The following is a 19431-nucleotide window of genomic DNA, read 5'->3' as shown; positions in this document are numbered from 1 at the left end:
TGTGTGATGGTTTCACATGGATACACACTTGCCCCAATTTATCAGCATACGCCTTCTCTTTTAGATGCGTGGTAACTCAGCAGAGTGGGTAGAAACAGAGAACAGAAGCAAAGTGGGAATTTCACGGCATTTCTCAAAAAAGCCAGGTGCCCACAGGTCCAGCCCGTGTGAATTGAACATCCCACGCCAGGCACGGTCATTCTGACCCATGATTTCAAGGAAAGTGTTGGGGACAAAAGGGCCAAATTAGGGAGCACAGGGGCCTGCCCAAGCCCCTGGTTTCCCTGTGAGTGGTATCAGAGGGTGCGGTGCTGCCCTCGGGTACAGGCTGCTGGGGGCACATACCCTGCTGTGCAGGTGGCCCGGAGAACCTGCTGTGCCCGAGCTTCTGGAAGCAGGACGAGCAAACCCATTGTTCACAAACCTGATCTTAAAAGTGTAGATTGTGGGGGCGCGTGGGTGGCTCAGTCGGTTAAGCGTCCGACTTCGGCTCAGGTCATGATCTCACGGTCCGTGAGTTTGAGCCCCGCGTCGGGCTCCGTGCTGACAGCTCAGGCCTGGAGCCTGCTTCGGATTCGGTGTCTCCCTCTCTCTCTGACCCTCCCCCGTTCATGCTGTCTCTCTCTCTCAAAAATAAATAAACATTAAAAAAAAAAATTACACTTTAAAAAAAAAAAGTGTAGATTGTGCTAAGTGCCCGCCTTCAGGAGGAAAGCCTGTGGAAGGTGTTAGGATGTCCCTGGAAGGGGACAGCCATCTCGCCAGCGCGCCGCAACGAACTGAAGGTCAACCAATCACTGAGCAACAGCACAACCTGGCACGAAAGAAAGACCCACCCGAACCTAAACCCAGAACTGCTGCAGCTTAAAAACCCTACCCCACCATACCCGGGCACGACTTCCCTGACTCCTCCCACTCCCTGAGTCACGGAACCTCGCCAGGAACCTTAGTTCTCAATAAAGCCTTAAACTGCAAAAATTCTTTTTGACTCTAACTCCTATCTTTACCCCACCCAACGTCTGACACTAACAGAAGGGAGACTGGTTTTATTGTATGTGGGAGGCTTAGTTTATCCGTGTCGTTGTGCTAGAGAGCCATCACTCAGGACGTTCTCCCTGGCAGGGCAGCACCTAGACCTGCTCTCAAAGGCCATTTCTGGCTCAGCCCAGACAGCTCATCAGCCTGAAGCCAGGGGCTCTGCACCAGGAGCAAGGGGCCCTCTGGGCAGTAGTGGCGGGGAAGATGTAGCTGGAGGGGCACAGGCTGGCGGTGCTCAGGGAGTGCAGTGGGGCTCACCCAGGGGAGGGGGGTGGAAGCGGCTAAGCCAGGTGAGGCTCCCGCTGAGCCGCAGGCCTGGGGTCAGATCCTGTGACTCCTGTCCTTCTGGGTTAGGGGGCTGGCCGGCAGGCTGTTCTCAGGGCTCACCACGGAGCGCTTTTCTAACTGTGGTGGCATCCCTCTGCAACGGGCCCAAACACATCACGTGGCTGCACCCAATGTCAGGCCCATGCCCGTGGGAGCACGGACACGGTACTTCTGAACGCTTCCCAAAAGTCCTGTAACGCCCTCCAGAACACAGCGCGTGCGGGCCCGGGGCCTCCAGGCAGCTCTCCCAGCCCAGACCCGCCTGTGTCCTCGGCTGGCTGGGGGGTCCCGGCCCTCACTGCCCCATCACGGGGACTTGATGACGTGGTAGGCTGTGTTGCCGCCCTCCTAGGACGACTGGATAAGCACGAAGATTCTCACCAGGTCCGTACAACCTGCCGCAGGCTCTGCGGCCTCGGGGTCCCCACATCAGTCCAGCGCTGGCGAGGAGGGTTAGAAGTCTCTTCCCCAGGAACGGGGACGACTTCTCACCGTCTGACGTGTTACCCGCTTGATCGTCCACCCACTGGGGAGGGTTTTCGCGGGGGAGGGTGGGGAGTCCTGCGTCTGAACATAAAAGCCCGTTGCGATCCGATCCCCTGCTGTGGATAAACACGTTGCACGTCACCGTCCAGGAGGAGGCTTGGCTGGGGACAGTATTTTTTCACACTAACTCCTGAGCAAAGATAGATCATTCCCATAATGCAGTCCTAAAACCTTCATAAGCAATAATTACGTGTTTATTACAGGAGGTGTAAATTGCCCGTTAAGCATCTGGAAAGCAGTGGAGCCCGACAGCGCCTGGTATCCTCACTGATGCGGTAGGGAGGAGGCTCCCCCAACTTTTCCAGAGCTGCTGTCTCAGTGGGGTGAGGGGCCCAGGCACTTGTAGGACCGGGACGCCCACGTACTCCTGGCTGCCCGGACTGGAAGGGGACCCTGTCGGTCAGCTATTGCCACGGAGGACGGCATGACTCTCCCCGAAACAGGCCCTGCAACAGCAGCCGTCTGTCTTCACGGGCCTGCAGACCTGCTGAGGTCGGCTAACCCGGGCCTTCCTCACGGGGGTTTCCAATGGTCTGGTGGGACCCACTCACGGGTCAGCAGTGGGGCACCTCTGGCCTGGTCTGAACCCACACCACGTGCCTCGTCTCCCCGGGACCGGCGGGCTAGCCTAGGCCTGTCCTTCTCAGGATAAGAGCAGAGCTGTAAGAGGACCCAGGACACATCCAAGGCGTCTTCAGTCTCAGCGTGGAATCGGCCCCGTCCCATCTGACTCCGTCCATCGGCCAAAGCAAGTCGCGTGTCCAAACCCAACGTCCGGGACGAGTGAGGACGCGGGAGGGACGAAGACCCGAGAACAGCACACAACTGCCCACGTTCGACCCCAAACCGTCAACCTTCTCCTCAAATGAGCTTCAGTCTCAGTCACAGGGGACACGGGCAGGACTGAAGGAGAGGAGGTTCAGAGTCCAGACGTGTAAAATCCCGCGCCAGTCTGAGCTGTGCCGGCTACCCCACTCTGCTAGTGAGCGTGTGTGCACATGTGCGTGCAAAACGCCCGCAGTCTTCCTGATTTCATCGTACTCTTGAGGAGTGAGTGACTCTCAGGGGTCACTTAGGGAAGGAAAGAGTTTTTGGTTTTTCTGGCCTGCATGTAAGTCATGAGAGCAACATTTTCCCTATAGACAACATCATCATGTTTACAAAAGCTTATAACATCCCCAGTCTGACACCCAGATTATATTCTAATTTTCCCAAACATTCTCAATAACGGTTTTCTGTGTCCGTGTGCTATAGGCAAGTCCCAGCCAGGACCACCGTTACTTTGTACACTGATGATTCCAGAGACGGGACTCAGCCACTCCTGCCTCCCAATGGCTCTGCTTCGCAGGAGAATGGCAGCCACCAGAGGTGGCAAACAGGTATGACCAGATGCCACTGTTTCACAGCCCTCAGGGGAGCTGAGTCACTGACCCCAGACGGTGTTTCAACTGGGGAGGAACCACCAGGTGAGATGTGGACGGACAGGACACTCATGTGTGCCCGTTTTCCCTGACCCTGCGTTTCCTTCTGGCAGGGGTTCCCCTCCCCTTCTGCCCAGTCTGTGTCCCAATGGCAGCGGATCCCACGGCAACCTCCAGCCGCCCAGCCTGTCTGGGAAGGTCATTCTGATTCCCTCCTGTGACCGGTGGCCCCAGGCTGCATCTCCAGCCCAGTAGGCTTCCCAGGCTCCGTTCAGGTCCCACCTCTTCCCAGCCCTGCCTTCTACTGCACCTGTTTCTCCTCAAAATTGGGTTGGGGATATCGGTATTGTGACCAGGAAGCTCCCACACCTGCTGGACGTGCTGGCCAGAGGCAGGAAGACACTGGGTGCTCAGGCGGGGTTCGGTCAGAGGCCATGCCCAGGCACGACCAAGGCTACTGCGCACGCTGGGTCCAAGTGTCCGTTCCATTCTAGGCAATAAACACTGACTTTCGTCTGGACACAAAACGACAGGATATAGGATCAATACCCAAGAGGGGGTGTAGACACCCCAGATGAGCTTTAGAAGGACCCTGCCCAGGTGTTGGCAGGAAATGGGGCGGCCAGAGCTCTGTCACCACCGAGTCAGAGCGGGAAGGAGCAGGTCCATCCTGGGGCTGGCACAGCGTGGGACAGAGTGACCTCAGGGTCACACCTGTGACCTCGGCAGGAACAAGGGTCATCATGGGGCCGTGTCTGTGCCAGAATCCCACCTGAGCCGGCTCCTTCCATCCCAGGAGCCACCGCCGTCTTCCAGCCGAGGAGCCCCGAGAGGGCAAACTCGCCTTCGTAAAATTACAGACCCCCACGCTGGCAGCAGACCGGACTGCAGTCGCTTGTGTGAAGTTGTCTCCCTCGTGAAATTCTGCTTATCAGGCGTCTCCCGAGGCCCAGCAATTTCTAGCACCGAGATCAGCAGCAAATCCACCGAAACCGGCGTGTATGGGATGTGGCAGGTGTGGTTTCCGGTCGCTAATCCCAAGTAAACCGACTCGAGCCCACAGAGCGGTCCAGCCTCCTCCACCTGCCGCAGGAAGGCCCCTCTGGCAGAAGCCTCCTTCTCAGCAGGCGCCTCCCCAAGACGCCCCCACTTTCCACCCCACCCCTGCCTGACTTGGAGATACGCAGGGCCCCCAGAACAGGACCCAAGGACAGATACCACCCAGGTGCGAATACATTGAGTGCACTGACCTCCAGGAACGAGGGCCCCGCAGGGGAGGGTGGACGGAAACGGGACGGCGCTGGGGCGGAGGGAGCTCCCGCTGGTGACAGAGGCCCCCTTCAGGACCGTGTCCCACGGGAGGAGGAGACGGTTCCTAAGGGACGTGCCTCCTGCCTGACGGGACACCAGGTGTGTCTGCAGCCGAGCAAATGCTACACTGGAGCCCTGGCCCTTTCTGACCTCAGGGAACATTCCAGCAGCCAGTGCCCGATCTCTCCCAGAATTGTAGAGACAGACGAAATCAGAACACTGATGACGGGCATTTGTTTCCTTCCTGTGTCCATGTGAGGCCAGCTCCCCAGCGACGTTCTCCAGGCGGCTCTCCCCACACGCCCGGCTCAGAGGCCCCGAGGGGAGCTGATCGCAGCCAGACTCATTCCCACCGTTAAGCAGGATGAGCTGGAGCTCACCGAGCACCCCCTGGGACACGTGGGGACCCTGCAGGTACTTCAGGCTGGAGCCAGGAGGCAAGAGCTGGAGGGACCTTACCAAGAAAGAAACCAGCTCAGAGACCAGGCAAACAGGAGTGATGGGCACAGCCGATGGGCGGCCAGCAGTCAACACGCATTTACCGGGGCCCCATGCGGATGCAGCTCCGCGTGAGAAACGGGACACAAAAATGCCGGATCCACACCCTCATTGGCCCTGCATTATGTCTATAGGGCTAGTTTATGCAACAATAACAAAAACTACCCATATCTCTAGTCTAAAATAACAAAGACTCAGGGCACCTGAGTGGCTCAGTCGGTTAAGTGTCCAACTTCGGCTCAGGCTAGGATCTCACGGTCCGTGAGTTCGAGCCCCACGTCATTCTCTGTGCTGACAGCTCAGAGTCTAGAGCCTGCTTTGGATTCTGTGTCTCTCCCTCTCTCTCTGCCCCTCCCTCACTCTGTCTCTGTCTCTCAAAAATGAATAAACGTTAAAAAATATATAATAGGGGTGCCTGGGTGGCTCAGTCGGTTAAGCGTCCGACTTCGGCTCAGGTCACGATCTCACAGTTCGTGGGTTCGAGCCCCGTATCAGGCTCTGTGCTGACAGCTCAGAGCCTGGAGCCTGCTTCGGATTGTGTGTATACCTCCCTCTCTCTGTCCTTCCCCTGTTCACTCTCTGTCTCAAAAATAAATGAACCATTAAAAAAATTAAAATATATATATATATATATATATATATATATATATATATATATATAATAATAGGGGCGCCTGGGTGGCGCAGTCGGTTGAGCGTCGGACTTCAGCCAGGTCACCATCTCGCGGTCCGGGAGTTCGAGCCCCGCGTCGGGCTCTGTGCTGCCGGCTCAGAGCCTGGAGCCTGCTTCTGATTCTGTGTCTCCCCCTCTCTCTATCCCTCCCCTGCTTATGCTGTCTCTCAAAAAATGAATGGTAAAAAAAAAGATTTTTTTAATATATATATAATAACATAAAATAGCAGAGGCTTACTCCTCATGCTTCCTGTTCATTTTTCTGGGATGTGGACTTGGTCCACATCACCACCACTCCACAACCCAGGCCCATGAGGCAGCTTCTACTTGGAACACTGCTGCTCACTGCACCGTCATGGACACTGTGGTGACAGCACACTGGCTCCTACACCCTCTGTCCCAAGGGACACCCACCACCGACATTCCACCACTGGGAATCCAGAACAAGGAGGGGGGCGCGGGGCGGGGGGGACCTCCTGTGGACATGAAGCCAACGGCGTGAGGTCTGGAAACGCCGCTGCAGCCCTGAGGGGGGCCTGAGAAGTGGAGATGAGCCCAAAGAAGAAATCAGACAGGGACCCGGAGCGAGAGGTCAGGCCCAACAGCGCTCCTGGGTCTGAATCCAGCCTTGGAGAGGCCATTCCAGCCCTGGACTGTGGAGTAGCTTGAATCTGAAATCCCCTATTTTGTGTAAAGCCGACGAGAGCTGGGTTTTCTGTCACTTGCAAACGAGTTCTAGCTGCACACAACACTTAGGGCTCTGCTTGGCCTGTCTGGACACAGGACAGGCAGGTGAAGGGTCCCGTGATACAAGGCGACCTCCTCACAGGCAAGAGGGTTAGGGGACAGCCCAGGATTCAGCTGGCCATGGGCGAAACCTGGCTTCTCCACTTGCCCACCTGCCAACCTCCCTTCACCTTCTCTGTCTAGATCAGAGACATAATAGAACGGACCTCACAGGGCTGCTATGGAGCTAAGGAGATCACGCAGGTAAATGGTGCCTGTAAGTGCTCAGGAAAGGTCGGCCAGGCTTGTCCCTGGGTGCCTAACACCCAGCCCTGGGCCCGGAGTGAGTGGTTTCTCAGGAAATGTGACAAGGGAGTGAGTGGAATCACTTATGAGCTATGACCCATGTGAGGAGGGGGACTCAGAGAACATGTGGGCGGGTCTCCTGGGAGAGGCAGATCAGGAGCTGACGACCAAGAAATAGTGGGATTCGGATGGAAAGAGGAGATGGGGCAGAGGCTTGTCCTGAGCAGGGATGAGGACAGGTGGGAAGGTGGGGTCATGGGTGAGAGCCCGCATCACGAAGCACAGGTGGCAGGGTGACAGCCTGCAGTGTCATGACGTCATTCAGCGGAAGAAGCTGCCTATGAAATACCATGTGCTTAAATAATGTATTTTATGTATCTTTGCAGAAAAACAAAGGAGATCCATCTAAATACTACTGCTGAACATGAATTACTTGTCTTATTCCACAAAACAGTTTTAATTTCACAGTATCTGAATACTTCCTTTGTAAGTATCTGAATAATGTATATACACTTGCAAAAAGTTGCTTTGTAGAGAAACAAGCCAAATCACAAGGAAAAATAATTCTTCTTTCTCAAAGACATCAGCGATACAAAGACGACCCTCGTTAATGGAAAAGGAAAACCACGACAATGGCTATGTTGAGTGTGATAATGGTGACGACAGTTCTAGTCCCATCACTCACCAATGTGTCCCTTGGAGAAATGAACGAGCACTCTGTGCCTCAGTTTCCTCTTCTGCAAACGGAGAATAAACAATCCCCACCTCTCAGGAGGAGGATCTAGGGGGCTGGTCTTGTACTTAAAGTGCCCACAAGCACGGCCAGCAGTTAGCGTTGTTGACGCTGGTTCCTCCCATCTCCACATTGGCCAGGGGAGACTGAGGGTCCTTCTCCCAGGGCTGGGGTCTCAGAGGGGACCGCAGCAGGGGTCACCACTTCCCGGGCTGCCCAGGGCAGAGACCCGCTCCCAAGGAGGCTGGCTTTGCTCCTATGGCTGTCAGTGGGAAGCCCAGCTGGGTTTACACGGGCTGTTCTGATTCCATGTCCTAATCTTGCTACAGCAGGAAAACCATGTAAGTTTAGAGAGAGATTAGATTCTCTATGAGATAAAGGTATCTTTAGCAAGGAGATCAGACAGAGAGCTCCCTCTGTTCCCTCAGTTAAGAGGTGTCAGCACAGCCACCTTGTGTGGGGTAGGACAGGCTCTCTCTGCTTCGATCCCATTCGTTCAAACTCATAATCTCTCAGCTGTGCACACATCACATAACTCACATCAGAGCTGTGGGCTCCACAGACTAGCTGGGGCAGTGGATGCATGTCATACCGGAATGACGCCACAGCCACGCACTTTCTGTGGGACCAGGAATCTCAAGTGATAAACGCCTCCTCCTTCTTCCCGACCCTGTGCCTTCAGGCCACCATCGGGGCCACTGCTGGACTAACAACAGGCTGTAGCAGACCTCCTAGAAAGATGCTCAGGGTGCTAGGATGGGTCAGTCTACCCAACTGGAGGACCACTGCCTGGATCCTCAGGACTGTGTTGCAGGTGGCTGTTGGCAGGAGGGGACACAGCAGTGCTGTGAGCTTCTGGGGAGAGACGCTAGGAGGAGCTTCACGGGGAGGTGAACCAGAAGGAGGCGGGAGGACGGGTGCGCTGAGAAAGGCCTGGGGGTATGGGGCGGCATTCTGCAGACAGCCATGGAGGACAACACCCTAGTGATTGGGTGATTGGGACCGGGGCTGCTTGTGGAGATGGGGGGGGGGGCGGGGGGGGGGAGTGGTGGTGCAGTACAGAGCCGGCAGAGAGCAAGGACTTGGGGCCAGGATGCTGGGTGTGGGTCCAGGTTCTGCAGCTCACCACTTGTGCAACATGAGGGGAGCCTCTTCACCTCTCTGCTCCCCAGTTTCTCCCTTCAAATGGATGATGACAAAGAAATACTACACTGAAAGCCCTTAGAGCCGTGCCTAGGCCGGGGTGAGCACCAGTTCAGTGATGGCTGTGATGGTGCCGGTGACAATACTGATGATGGCGACTGTGATCTTGACAAGGATGGCAATAATAATGACAATAACAACGACAAAAGCACACTAACCAGGACAAATATCACATCCTTCCAGAATCACCTACCAGGACAAACTCTGAGACTCCCAGAGACTCCTAGAAATCCCTGATGGTGCTGCTCACTTCCAGATGCAACATGAGAAAAAAAAAAAAAACAAAAACAACACTCTCAATAAATAAAAGGCCTTTATAAAAACAGCCATCCTCCTAAGAACAGCAGGAAATGTAGTTAAATAATCAAAATTCAATTTCTTTTGGTCTAGACATAAATAATGAAGTTTTACAGAATTATAATTTGAAGTACAATATACTAAACAATGACTCTCTCTCAAATCTGATTTTCTTCCTTGTAATTGATTTGTGGCATAGACTTAACTGAGAATAATTATTTACCCTTATAAAACAAATAGTATTTCTGATTATGGACAGAAGCTAATGTTCCCACTAGCTCTGTGTCAGAACTCCCTGCAGAGGCACAAACAGCACAGCTTTATCACAAACCCAGGGTCAGGACACACGGCAGCCCACCCCGCCCTGAGGACAAATGTGCCCACTGCGAGCACACAGTGCCCAGGGTTCAGTGCCGGTCGCCACCAGCCCCAGCCAAAAAGCCATTAGCGTTTGATCCTTAGCGACCTGCGGCCAGTGGAGCTGAGCAAAGTGACACCCCCTCCCTCCCCCCGAGGCAGGAACTAGGACATTCCACCCGGCCTGGGGCTGGGGCCGCTCCTTACAGCACCCTCCCCCCACACCCCGCCCCCGTGGACTCGTGGGTGTCCAATGTCAGTGCAAAGGTGGGACGAGGGGCATGAGGGGCGGAAGTCCGGCAGGCTCGGTTCACTCCTGCAGTTCCAGGGAGGCGGGGGCCACGTCACCCCAGCCCGTGTCTCTGTAGCTCTGCCCGTGTGTGTAAGTGAATGAATGTTCCTGGATTGGCGCGCCTGAGTCGTGTACGTGCTCGGGTCTAAGTGTGCAGGGGTGTGGCCCCCGGCGTCCAGCGGCAGGAGGGACACACGCAGGGAACACCGGGTCCCTCTCCCCGGCGGGGTCCCGCCCGCGGCTCCTCCGTCATCAGGGTCTTACCTGTAGCGACAGGAGCGCCGACAGCGGGACCGGGCACGGCGCAGGGCAGGTGCTCCCAGAGGTCAAGGCGCACACGCGGCCCCTGCAACTGGGGGACACGTGGCCTGGGACGCAGGCGGCGCGGGCGGGTCTGAGCCCGAGCATTTCAACTCGCGCCTGGGAGGTGGCCCTGGGCGGCCCCTGGGGACGTCGGGATGCTCCCGGCCCGTCGTGGGCAGAGACTCGGGGGCCGCGTGCACGGGCTCCTCCACGGACCCCAGGCAGCCGTTCGGCCCCCGCCCGCCGGGGACACCGTCCCCTCAGGCTACTCGGCCTCATAGACCCCGGCGCCATCTTCCTCCCCGGCTCTCTTCCCGCGCGGAGGCTCACGGGAGGCTTCTGGTTGGCGGACGCGGGTCACGTGGGGGCAGGGCAGCTGCAAGGGACTTCGGGAGAGCGGCGTGGCTTCCACCCTGGACGTGTCCACGTGGGAAGGGAGTGCCGGGAGGCGCGCTGGCTTCTCCTCGAACCCGAGCTCGGGGACGGGACCTGTGGGCCCCCCTCTGCGCCCACCACGCATGGTCCCCTCCCTGTCCTAGTGCACCAGGCCCGGCCCCACCTGCGTTTCTGGAACTCTCTCCCTACAGCCCCATCCAGGACTAGCTCCTGTGCTGCCCCCCCAGAGAGGCTCCCGCACGTCCCCTGCCAGCACCCGCACCCCCGCCATTGCCGGACACCACACCAGGCCCCGAGTGCTGACCACGCTGCACACGGGGTTCACCACGCCCTCCCTCTTCCAACGCAAGATCAAAACGGGGCACGTCCTCGCTCTCGCAGACGTCAGGACCCCAGCAGACGCCCGCCACGGATGCTCCGGGGCAGCTTCCCAACAGACCAGGGCTCCTCCCAGCAGGGCTCCTCCCCAGGCTGGGCCTGGGGATACACCGACCCAGTTTGCTCACAGATCGGTGTGGGGGCCCTGAGTGTGCGGCTCCCTCGGCGAGCGTGGCTGAAGTGCCTTTCTCTCAGGGCTGGCCACACTTCTCCTTGACCCCAACCTCACGTGAGCGTCATCGTTAAAGGGCCTGACCTCAGGCTGATAGCGATGAGGATAATGACAGATGATAATGGACGCTGAGGAGGTCAAGGGTCAGGCCCTGTCTGTCGGTCTGTCTCGGGTTACACACCGAGAATGTGGGCTGGGTTCCGGATGAATGCAGGGAGCGGTCTGCAGGAGGGTGAGGGAAAAGCCATCCTGCATGTCGCCAGCAGGTTGTGTCCCCAGGCTCCTGCCTGGAGCCCAGCTCTGCAGGGAGGCGGGCAGAGCCTGGCCCCTCAGCTGTAGCCTCCCCGTCTACAGAAAGTTACCACGGGCTGAGTCAGCCCAGACCGGTGTGAACCCGTCTTCACCATTGACGCACACTTTCTGAGGCCCACTCTGCCCTCTGCTGAAGCAAACAGGGCAGAGGAGGAAGAAGAGCCATGGGTGGTGATGGCAGCTGGGCTACTGGAGGCCAGCATCCCGACCTCTCAGGACAGTGGAGCGTTCTGGAGTCAACCAGGGGAGCTAGTGATGCATCTGCTGGTTTGTCTCCAGGAAGGCTGGGGCAGGGAGGGGTGGGGCGGGGCTCTGGCAGCGTGGAGCCCACTCCCTCCCTCCTGTGGGATGAGGGGACAGCAAGAAGAGAGGACGGAAACATGCCTGCACCCCGGGGCACTGGGAACACCTGGGCAGATTGAAACTTGTCACTGAGTTCAGCCACTCGCCCTGGAGAGCTCCAGAATGTTCTAATGGTCCCCGTTTCCCTCCTGAGCTCAGGTGCCAACACAGCATCATGCAATTTTTCATCCACTGGAGCCACCTGAGCTGAGCTGCAGTCACCCAAGGAGCTGTAATAAATGCGCTCCTTGTAATAAATGCACCTCTTGGAGGGAGCCGTAGGAAGCCCAAGCACAGTGAGCACTTTGCTATAAATACTAATGCTTTCCACAGACCTTGTTTAGAGGAACAGATTTACAGCGCGGGGGGGGGGGGGGGGGGGGGGGAGGGGGGGTCTGGGGTCTCCACCAAGAAAATAATAATCTGAATTTACAAAATAAACCTAAGGTGATTATCTACATTGCCATCTGTGAGTGGTTGTGTTTACAGAATGTCTCCTCCACGCAGGTGTATTTAAGTTGTTGGGTTTGGAAACCATGGTGTCACTGTACACACAACAGGGGTCAGTCAGCAAACTTGGGGGTGCTTGGCCCGGCCCTCAAAACTGCTTCATTTGGACTCAACAGGGCCTGAACTTTTTGTAATTTACATGGCTTTCAGGTGGGTCAAGTACTGCCCCCCCACCACCACCACCAGCCCTTTCATAGGTGTATGTGTCCTGTCTGGTCTCAGGGGACGTGCGGAGTCACAACCACTAGTCAAGAGTCCTCAGCCATTCAAACAGGGGAAGCAAAGAGCCCTTGTCTTCGGAACTATGCCCCATCGTGGTTATCACGCAACTGTTAAGACAACTGTTGTAGGGATGCCTGGGTGGCTCAGTTAGTTGAGCATCCGCCTCTTGATCTCTGGCTCAGGTCATGATCTCATGGTTCATGGGATCAAACCCCACATCAGGCTCTGCACCGACAGCAAGGAGCCTACTTGGGATTCTCTCTCTCAAAATAAATAAATAAATAAATAAACTTTAAAAAATGTTGTAGTCCCTTCCTTGTCAGGAGCACATTTATGGCAAAGGGAAAATTCATATTTTTTTTTGACTTTGCAATAATTGGGCAGCTTTTTCCTTTGCTCTATTTTTTTTTATTCAAGTATAATTAACATACAGTGTTACAAGTTTCAGGTGTACATTGACTCAACAATTCTATACATTACTCAGTGTGTACCACAATAAGTGTACTCTTAATCCCCTTCCCCTATTTTCACATTTTAATAAAAGATATTAAAAAGTTCAGTAATACAGGATGAGACAGAGATGGTTTATCTACCAGCATCCATCTACCCCTTCCTTCTTGCCATGAGTCGCCCCTCCCAGTAATGGCACCTCCTTCAGGATTCCCCCCCACCCCCCAGCTGCTCCTCGAAGTCCAATATCCCCCTCTTCCACCCTCCAAGGGACTTATGAAGCCATTCATGCTAAGAAAAGCAGAAATGAGGGGTGTATATTTCCACCTACACTTCATCATCGAGTAAATTCTATTTGCCAACTCAAAGCACAAAACACATGCTATCTTCAGGTACGGTGAGGACTGTGAAAATTAAACCTATCTATAGAAAGCCAGAAGCAAGTAGCAAGTCTCTAGCGTCTGGTAGATGCCTTATGGTGAACGCAAGGTCTCCAGGTGGCATTACACAGCCCAACCTTCCAGCAGTACACAGAGCCTCACCGGGACTCCTCGGTGTGGACAACAACAAAGTTAAAGAAACAAATCAAGAGGGGTGCCTGGGTGGCTCAGTCCGTTGAGCATCCGACTTTGGCTCTGGTCATGAGCTCACGGTCTGGTCTCGGGAGTTCGAGCCCCGCATTGGGCTCTGTGCTGACAGCTCATTGGCTGAAGCCTGCTTTAGATTCTGTGTTTCCCTCTCTCTCTGCTCCTCCCATGCTCACACACACACACTCTCTCTCTCTCTCTCTCTCATAAACATAAAAAAACAAAACGAAAAACAAGAGTTCTTTGCCATTGTTGTCCAAGGGGACTCTCCTTCCACTCCTGCCCTCCCAGGGTGCCAAGAAGGATGAGGATAAAGATGGCCACCTACCCCCTTCTACCCCACCTATCTCTGCCTCCCCCACCTCCCCACTCCTATCCCACCTGATCCTCCTATCTCCACCTCCCCCACCTGCCCCATATCCCCACCTGCCCCTCCTATCCCCGCCTCCCCATCCCGTCCCCCTGTACTCCACACACCTGCCCCCTATCCCCACCTGCCCCATTCCATCCCCACCTACCCCATCCTATCCCATAGTAGTAGAGATGCTTGCTGTCCTCTGAGCCAAAGACCTTGATCACCATGCTGTAGAGATGCAACCCTTGCACCAGCATCCAGGCAAAGGCACTCAGGAAGAAGTAGTGCAGGAGCACGGCCAGCACCTGGCAGGGGACCTGGGAGCGAAGACACACAAGCGGACACCTCTCTGGCGGTTCCTGCGTCCAATTCCGGAACATGTGCTGCTCACGTGCCCTCATTTCCTGGCGAGGCAGAGCGGGGCGGGGTCCTGGCTCCCTTTCTAGCCGCCCCCCCCCCCCCGCTTTAGGGTTGGGGCGGGTGACTCCCGCACAGCGATTGGTTCAGGAGAGGGCGGGCGATCAGGCGCGGCCAATCAGCATAAACACGAGAGTGCGCAGCAGGATTGGCTGGAGGTGGACACGTGAGCAGACCGGCCAATGGGGTGGGCTCTGGGGAATGGGCGGAGCCATCCAGGAGCTGAAGCGCAAGCCTGGGGCTTGTCAGCCACGTGGGCCGCTGGCTGTGAGCAGGCACCCGAGCTGGACCAGCAACCCCGACCGGCTTAGGCCGCAGCGGGGGCGCCCCGATCCCATGCCCGTGTCCACAGAGGCCGGGAAGGGGGTGGAATGATGGGAGGGGGGATATAAATTTATATACTACCTTCAAATAATAAAAATAAGGAGAAAAAAGTAAAAGAATTGAAGACAGAAACGGCATGATTACGTCGGGCGGATTTCAGACACCAGGGGCCCTGGGGTCCCCACCCGGGGTTATGGGAACCTGGAGCCCCTGCACATCTGCTTCCCCTCCCAGGGGAGGGACAGTTGCACAGGCAGTGCCCGCATCACCCAATGACTGATCCAAATTTGGAATTCCAGGCCCCTCCCAGAGCTGCTGAACCAAAATCTGTCCTAAGAAAATCCTGTTTGCTGATGCATCCAGAGAATGAGGCTGGCACATACTTGGTCCCTCCACGGTACATGTGGTGCTTTTTAGATGCCCCCCACACACACACACCCCTAAACCTGCGAGGAAGGACTCTGCAGCACAGGAGGGTAGATCTCTCCCTAGGCAGCAGCCCCAGGACAGGCAGGTGGTGGCCGAGGATCCTGCTGGATCAATGTCAAGGGTGTGTGCCCTCACAGATGGAGCCACAGGCAGGCAGAGGAGACACAGCCAGCTGTCCGGAGCTAGGCCAGCTCCCCTGGAGGCCTGTCTCTGTGGGAGATGCTCCCAGACCTCTACCTCCCGGAAATCATGAAGCCTCAGCCCCACCCCCATTAGCCAGGAGCCCAAGCCCTTCCGACCCCCTCTTGCTGGGCACAGCTGGTCTTCCTCTGCTAATTGTGCTCTGAGCAATCCTCCAGAAGGAATGAGGCCATCCCACTGCGTTCCCTACATCTGCAATCCCATTAGTGAGAACATGAGGGCAGATGTGTGGCTGCAGAAATGATCCTTCATTTGTCTTTCAAGTTAACTCCTGAGCCCCTCGCTGAAGGTGATTTCAGGCAGCAGGACATTGCTCTTTTCCGGCTCAATGAATCTACATCAACCAGCAATTCAGCCTTTCTAGAAGCTTCCCTGACTTTCCCATTTAAAGACTTTCAAAACTGGCTCCTATCCTGGCTCTCTGTTCTCTTTGTTTTCCTCCCCCCTCCTTCTGGATTTCCTTTAGGAGAAATGACCATTCTCCCAGGACACCGCCCAGAGGTGCTATACCTTGTGTCCCTGCCCCAAGCCAAGAGGTGGGCAGTTGACTCAGGCTGTCACTCACTCACATTACTATTCATGAAATGTTCATTTTTAGCATGGATAACTTCAAACCATTTTCAAATCAACCTTTCCTAGCAATGAGTAGTTGTGATTTGCTCCCACAAAGACACCCACAGACTGTCTAAATCTGGTGTCTTCTACATTGAGTGGTGATAGATTTGGGGGAAAAGATATATTTAATCATAAATCCCTCTGTGACTTCGTTTTTTTTTTTTTTTTAAACTGATGTCCTGAGCTGCCTCCCTCCTCCCCTCTCCCACTCACAGTCTCAACTACCTGCTGAACATTCACCTGCCTACTCAGGCCCACCACCCAGCCGACCTCCCACGTCAGACAGAGACAGCTTGCACTTAATTATCCACACGAAAGGGACCCCGAGGAGGGAGCCCGGCTCGCAGGCCAGCCAGAGTCCTGGGTACTGTCACACGAGGACATAATGCTACCTGAGTGTTCAGGTGGTAAATGACAGCAGACACGAGGGACCCAGAACATTCTGCAATCACCAGCACTCCAGATGGGTAGCAGGAATGTTCCAGAATAACAGCTGCAGAACCTGAGCTGAAACTCAGTCTTTAGACACTGTGTTGGTGCTGGGTGGCCCCCCATACTCAGACCCGGGGCCAGAACTTCTTGGATGCTTGCACCTCACGAGGGACATGACAGAGAAGCCTCATACCTTTCCTAGAATGAGGCCCCGGAGGAGGGGCTCAGGTCACTATCAGAGTGGCCCCCTGTGCAGACTTGCCTGAGCCTTTCCCAGGCCTGGTTCCACCCATCCCCCAACAGCCTAGGAGAACATACCGTCACAGCGACTCAAGAGCATCTCTCTGATAGGTTCTGGCTGGGGCCTGCGCAGAAGCTCCCCTCAAGTCTGGGAAGGACGTCACTCAGAGGGACGCTCCGCCGCGACTCCTCGTGGGGACACGGACGCAGAGCATGTGTAGGGGAGGAGAGCTGAGCCCCAGAAAAGCAGAGGACAAGACCCGCTCCCACCATGTCCAGGGGCCCACTCTGTCCTGTGTCCTGACCTGCCCTGCCAGTGAGCAAGGAGCCAAGACAGCCCCTCCCTGTGGCCATGGACCACTGCGGGAGCCACGGCCACCCCAGGAACGCTCAGCACAAGTGGGAGATGAGCACCGTTCCGTGTGAGCCTGTGCACACCTTTCTTCACACAGCCCACGAGGGCCCCGGGACCCCACATTCACCAGGTTACCCTCGTCCAAGGAAAGCCATGGGCAGAGCTCCCCTGCAGGGCCAGACAGGGTGGCACCCTGAGTCTTACTTGGGGTGCACTCATGCCTGTCTTTGCCCACGAATTCCTCCGGCTGCACTCTGGGGGGTTTCCCCCCATGGCCACCGCCGTGCTCAGACAGGGAGACAACTGAAAACAGCAACGAATGACCTCGGAACCCACGGGCCGTGTGTGTGCATGGGTGTGAGTCAGAGGTGCACTTCAGAGACAGCTGTCCTGCCCCCAGACCGTCAGGAGGTCCGCAGTCTCCCCCAGCACAGCCTGGAGGAGTGAAGAGGCAGTGCCATCCTTCCCTGATGGAGTGCCAGGGGACAGCAGTCCCCGGGGACAAAGGGGCCCTTGCAGGAGGCACAGTCCAGAGGCTCCCCTCAGCCCTCCAGGCCTGTACGACCCTGGAACACAAGTTTCTCGGTCTTTCCACTGCCCCCTGGGACTCTGGGACCCTCCAGGAGGGTCTGAATTCTCAAGCGCGATCCTCCGTGGCTTCCCACACCCTGTCCCGTTAACCCCCCGACTCCGGAGGAACAGCCTGAGGACCCGGGACCGTCGGGTTCCAGCTCACGGTCCGCCCGTCGGCCGGCTCGGCAGCAGAGGGAAACAGGCACAGGAATTGCTGGGATGTTCGGGGCCAAAACAGAGGAAAAATCTGGGAAGTCACACAGGGTCTGCAATTAGAACAGTCCCCTCAAAACAGCCCAACGTGTTTTCAAGTCACCCCCGCGCCCAGGTGACACCTAGTCCTGAGGTTCTCAGCGGAAAAGGCGCCAACACGGCCTGCCGGCGGAGCAAACCAGAGGAGCCGAGAGGAGGCAGGAGCGAGGAGGGAGGGCGGCTGTGAGTCCATTTTTGCCTTGGGGCATGAGCTCCCCGGGGACAGCCGCGTCTCTGGATGTGCCCGAAAACCTTTCATGGCAGCCTCGGCCTGCTCCTCCCTCTACCCAAAATAACCCCCTGGACCATCCTGAAGATACGGGACCTGTCCTTTCACGTGCAGTTGGCCACTCTGCCTGCTGCTCCTGGTGGTGCTGGGGTTGCTGGAAGCCAGGGAGAGGGGTAACTGTGAGGTGGCTAGGGGACACGGCGAGGGGACCTGCCAGAAGGAGAGAGACCTTGGGAGTTCTCAGTCATAATGAGGAATCCTCCCCAAGGATGGACAGGGAGCACTGACCAGGGAGGCCTTACCCACCCTCACCTGGCCCCACCCCATCAAGTGCCCCACCCCCTCTTGTTTGGCCCCACCTCCTTTCATGGTGGTCTCTCTCCCTGTCAGTGAACCCTGACCCCCCTCAAGTCACATGACCCGACCACTCCAGTCTCTGCTCCTCCTGAAAGTGGTGCCTGTCCCTGCCCTGTCCACAGTCCCCTGCTCATGCTCAGGCCCACTCTGACCTCAGAGCTCCTCTGATGCTCCCACCCCCTCCGGCACCAAAGCCTGACTCCCCAGGAAGTCCCCATCCCGACTCACCATCACCCATGCGGATTTCCATAGGAATTCTAGAATCAGCTCATCTATTTCTGCAAAAAGGCAGTTGGAAGTCTGATTGCCGTTGCATTGAATTTGTAGATTGCTTTGGAGACTGTCGCCGTCTTAACAACAGTCGATTCTGGAATGACACAGCCTTCTCTCTCTGGATGCTAAGAGCAAAAGGAATATTCCAACAGCAGTGAGATGGCCTTCACTTATAATAAAGGATGGGCCTTTGGGGAGGCCCAGGGATTCATTTCCAGGAGAGAGTGCTTCATGCAGATGGCTAGGCATCTGACTCTGAAGAATCTGTGAATTAAGGGAAACTTTGGGATTTAAAACAGACACGGATTCGATCCACCCCACCCCCCATATTCCCCAATCTTTCCTGCACTATTCTCTGCAGAGACAATTGGTCAGGTCTACAGGGTGCTTAAGGGTGCAGAATCCTTGACTAGAAACTAGAAATCACGGGGGATTGGAGTGCAGGGAGGTGATGGGGGTGGGGAGGATTTCCCAGTTCTCTCTGCGCTAATGAGGTGGCTCCTATGGAGACAGTATCCAGGGGACACTGGACCATGAGCACAGGCCAATCAGGTCACCTCTCAAGAACCCAGCACAGACTGAACAGTGCGTCCAGCTGCATGTCTGTCCCTGCGCTACAACCTGAGGCTACCCTGTTCATCCCTCCACCCCAGGAAGGTGGGTCAGGAGACAGAGGTATCCGGGGGAGTCCAGACCGAGCTCCCTGCCGCCTGCAGGACTGGATGCCCGCTTTGAGCGAGGCAGGAGAGGAGCCCGGGACGTGCTGTGTCTATGCGGGGGGCTCAGAGGCTGCAGGCTGCCTCAGGGCTTCGAAGCCAGCACGTGTCCTGCTCTGACTGTGGTTTACTCCAGGACTGACTGACAGCACAGCCACAGGAAACCACGTAGATGTGTCCCAAAGAGCTGATGGTGTAAGTTGGGGGGAGTTCCTTTTTAATAGCCAATTGCTGCTTGTTGTAAAAGATAATTAGTTCTCACT

The 19431-nt window shown here is 56.1% G+C and overlaps 1 long non-coding RNA gene across 24 annotated transcripts in view; it reads right to left on the bottom strand.

Moving 5' to 3' along the window:
- LOC102901135 overlaps positions 1-11489 on the bottom strand; it is a 68354-nt gene extending 56865 nt beyond the window's left edge. For 9 of the 24 annotated variants that reach the window (XR_006588371.1, XR_006588366.1, XR_006588361.1 and 6 more), the window contains exon 1: positions 9993-11486. This is a non-coding gene — a long non-coding RNA (uncharacterized LOC102901135). Of the gene's footprint in view, positions 1-8975; positions 9032-9992 lie in introns of all 24 variants that reach the window. The other 15 variants (XR_006588367.1, XR_006588376.1, XR_006588381.1 and 12 more) reach the window with 9 other exon arrangements.
- Positions 11490-19431: the final 7942 nt, after the last annotated feature.

This window comes from Felis catus, chromosome D3 (genome assembly GCF_018350175.1).
Source record: "Felis catus isolate Fca126 chromosome D3, F.catus_Fca126_mat1.0, whole genome shotgun sequence".
Classification (NCBI taxonomy): Eukaryota; Metazoa; Chordata; class Mammalia; order Carnivora; family Felidae; genus Felis; species Felis catus.
Note: the sequence above shows the minus strand (reverse complement) of the source record. Positions and strands in the feature narration are given on the sequence as shown.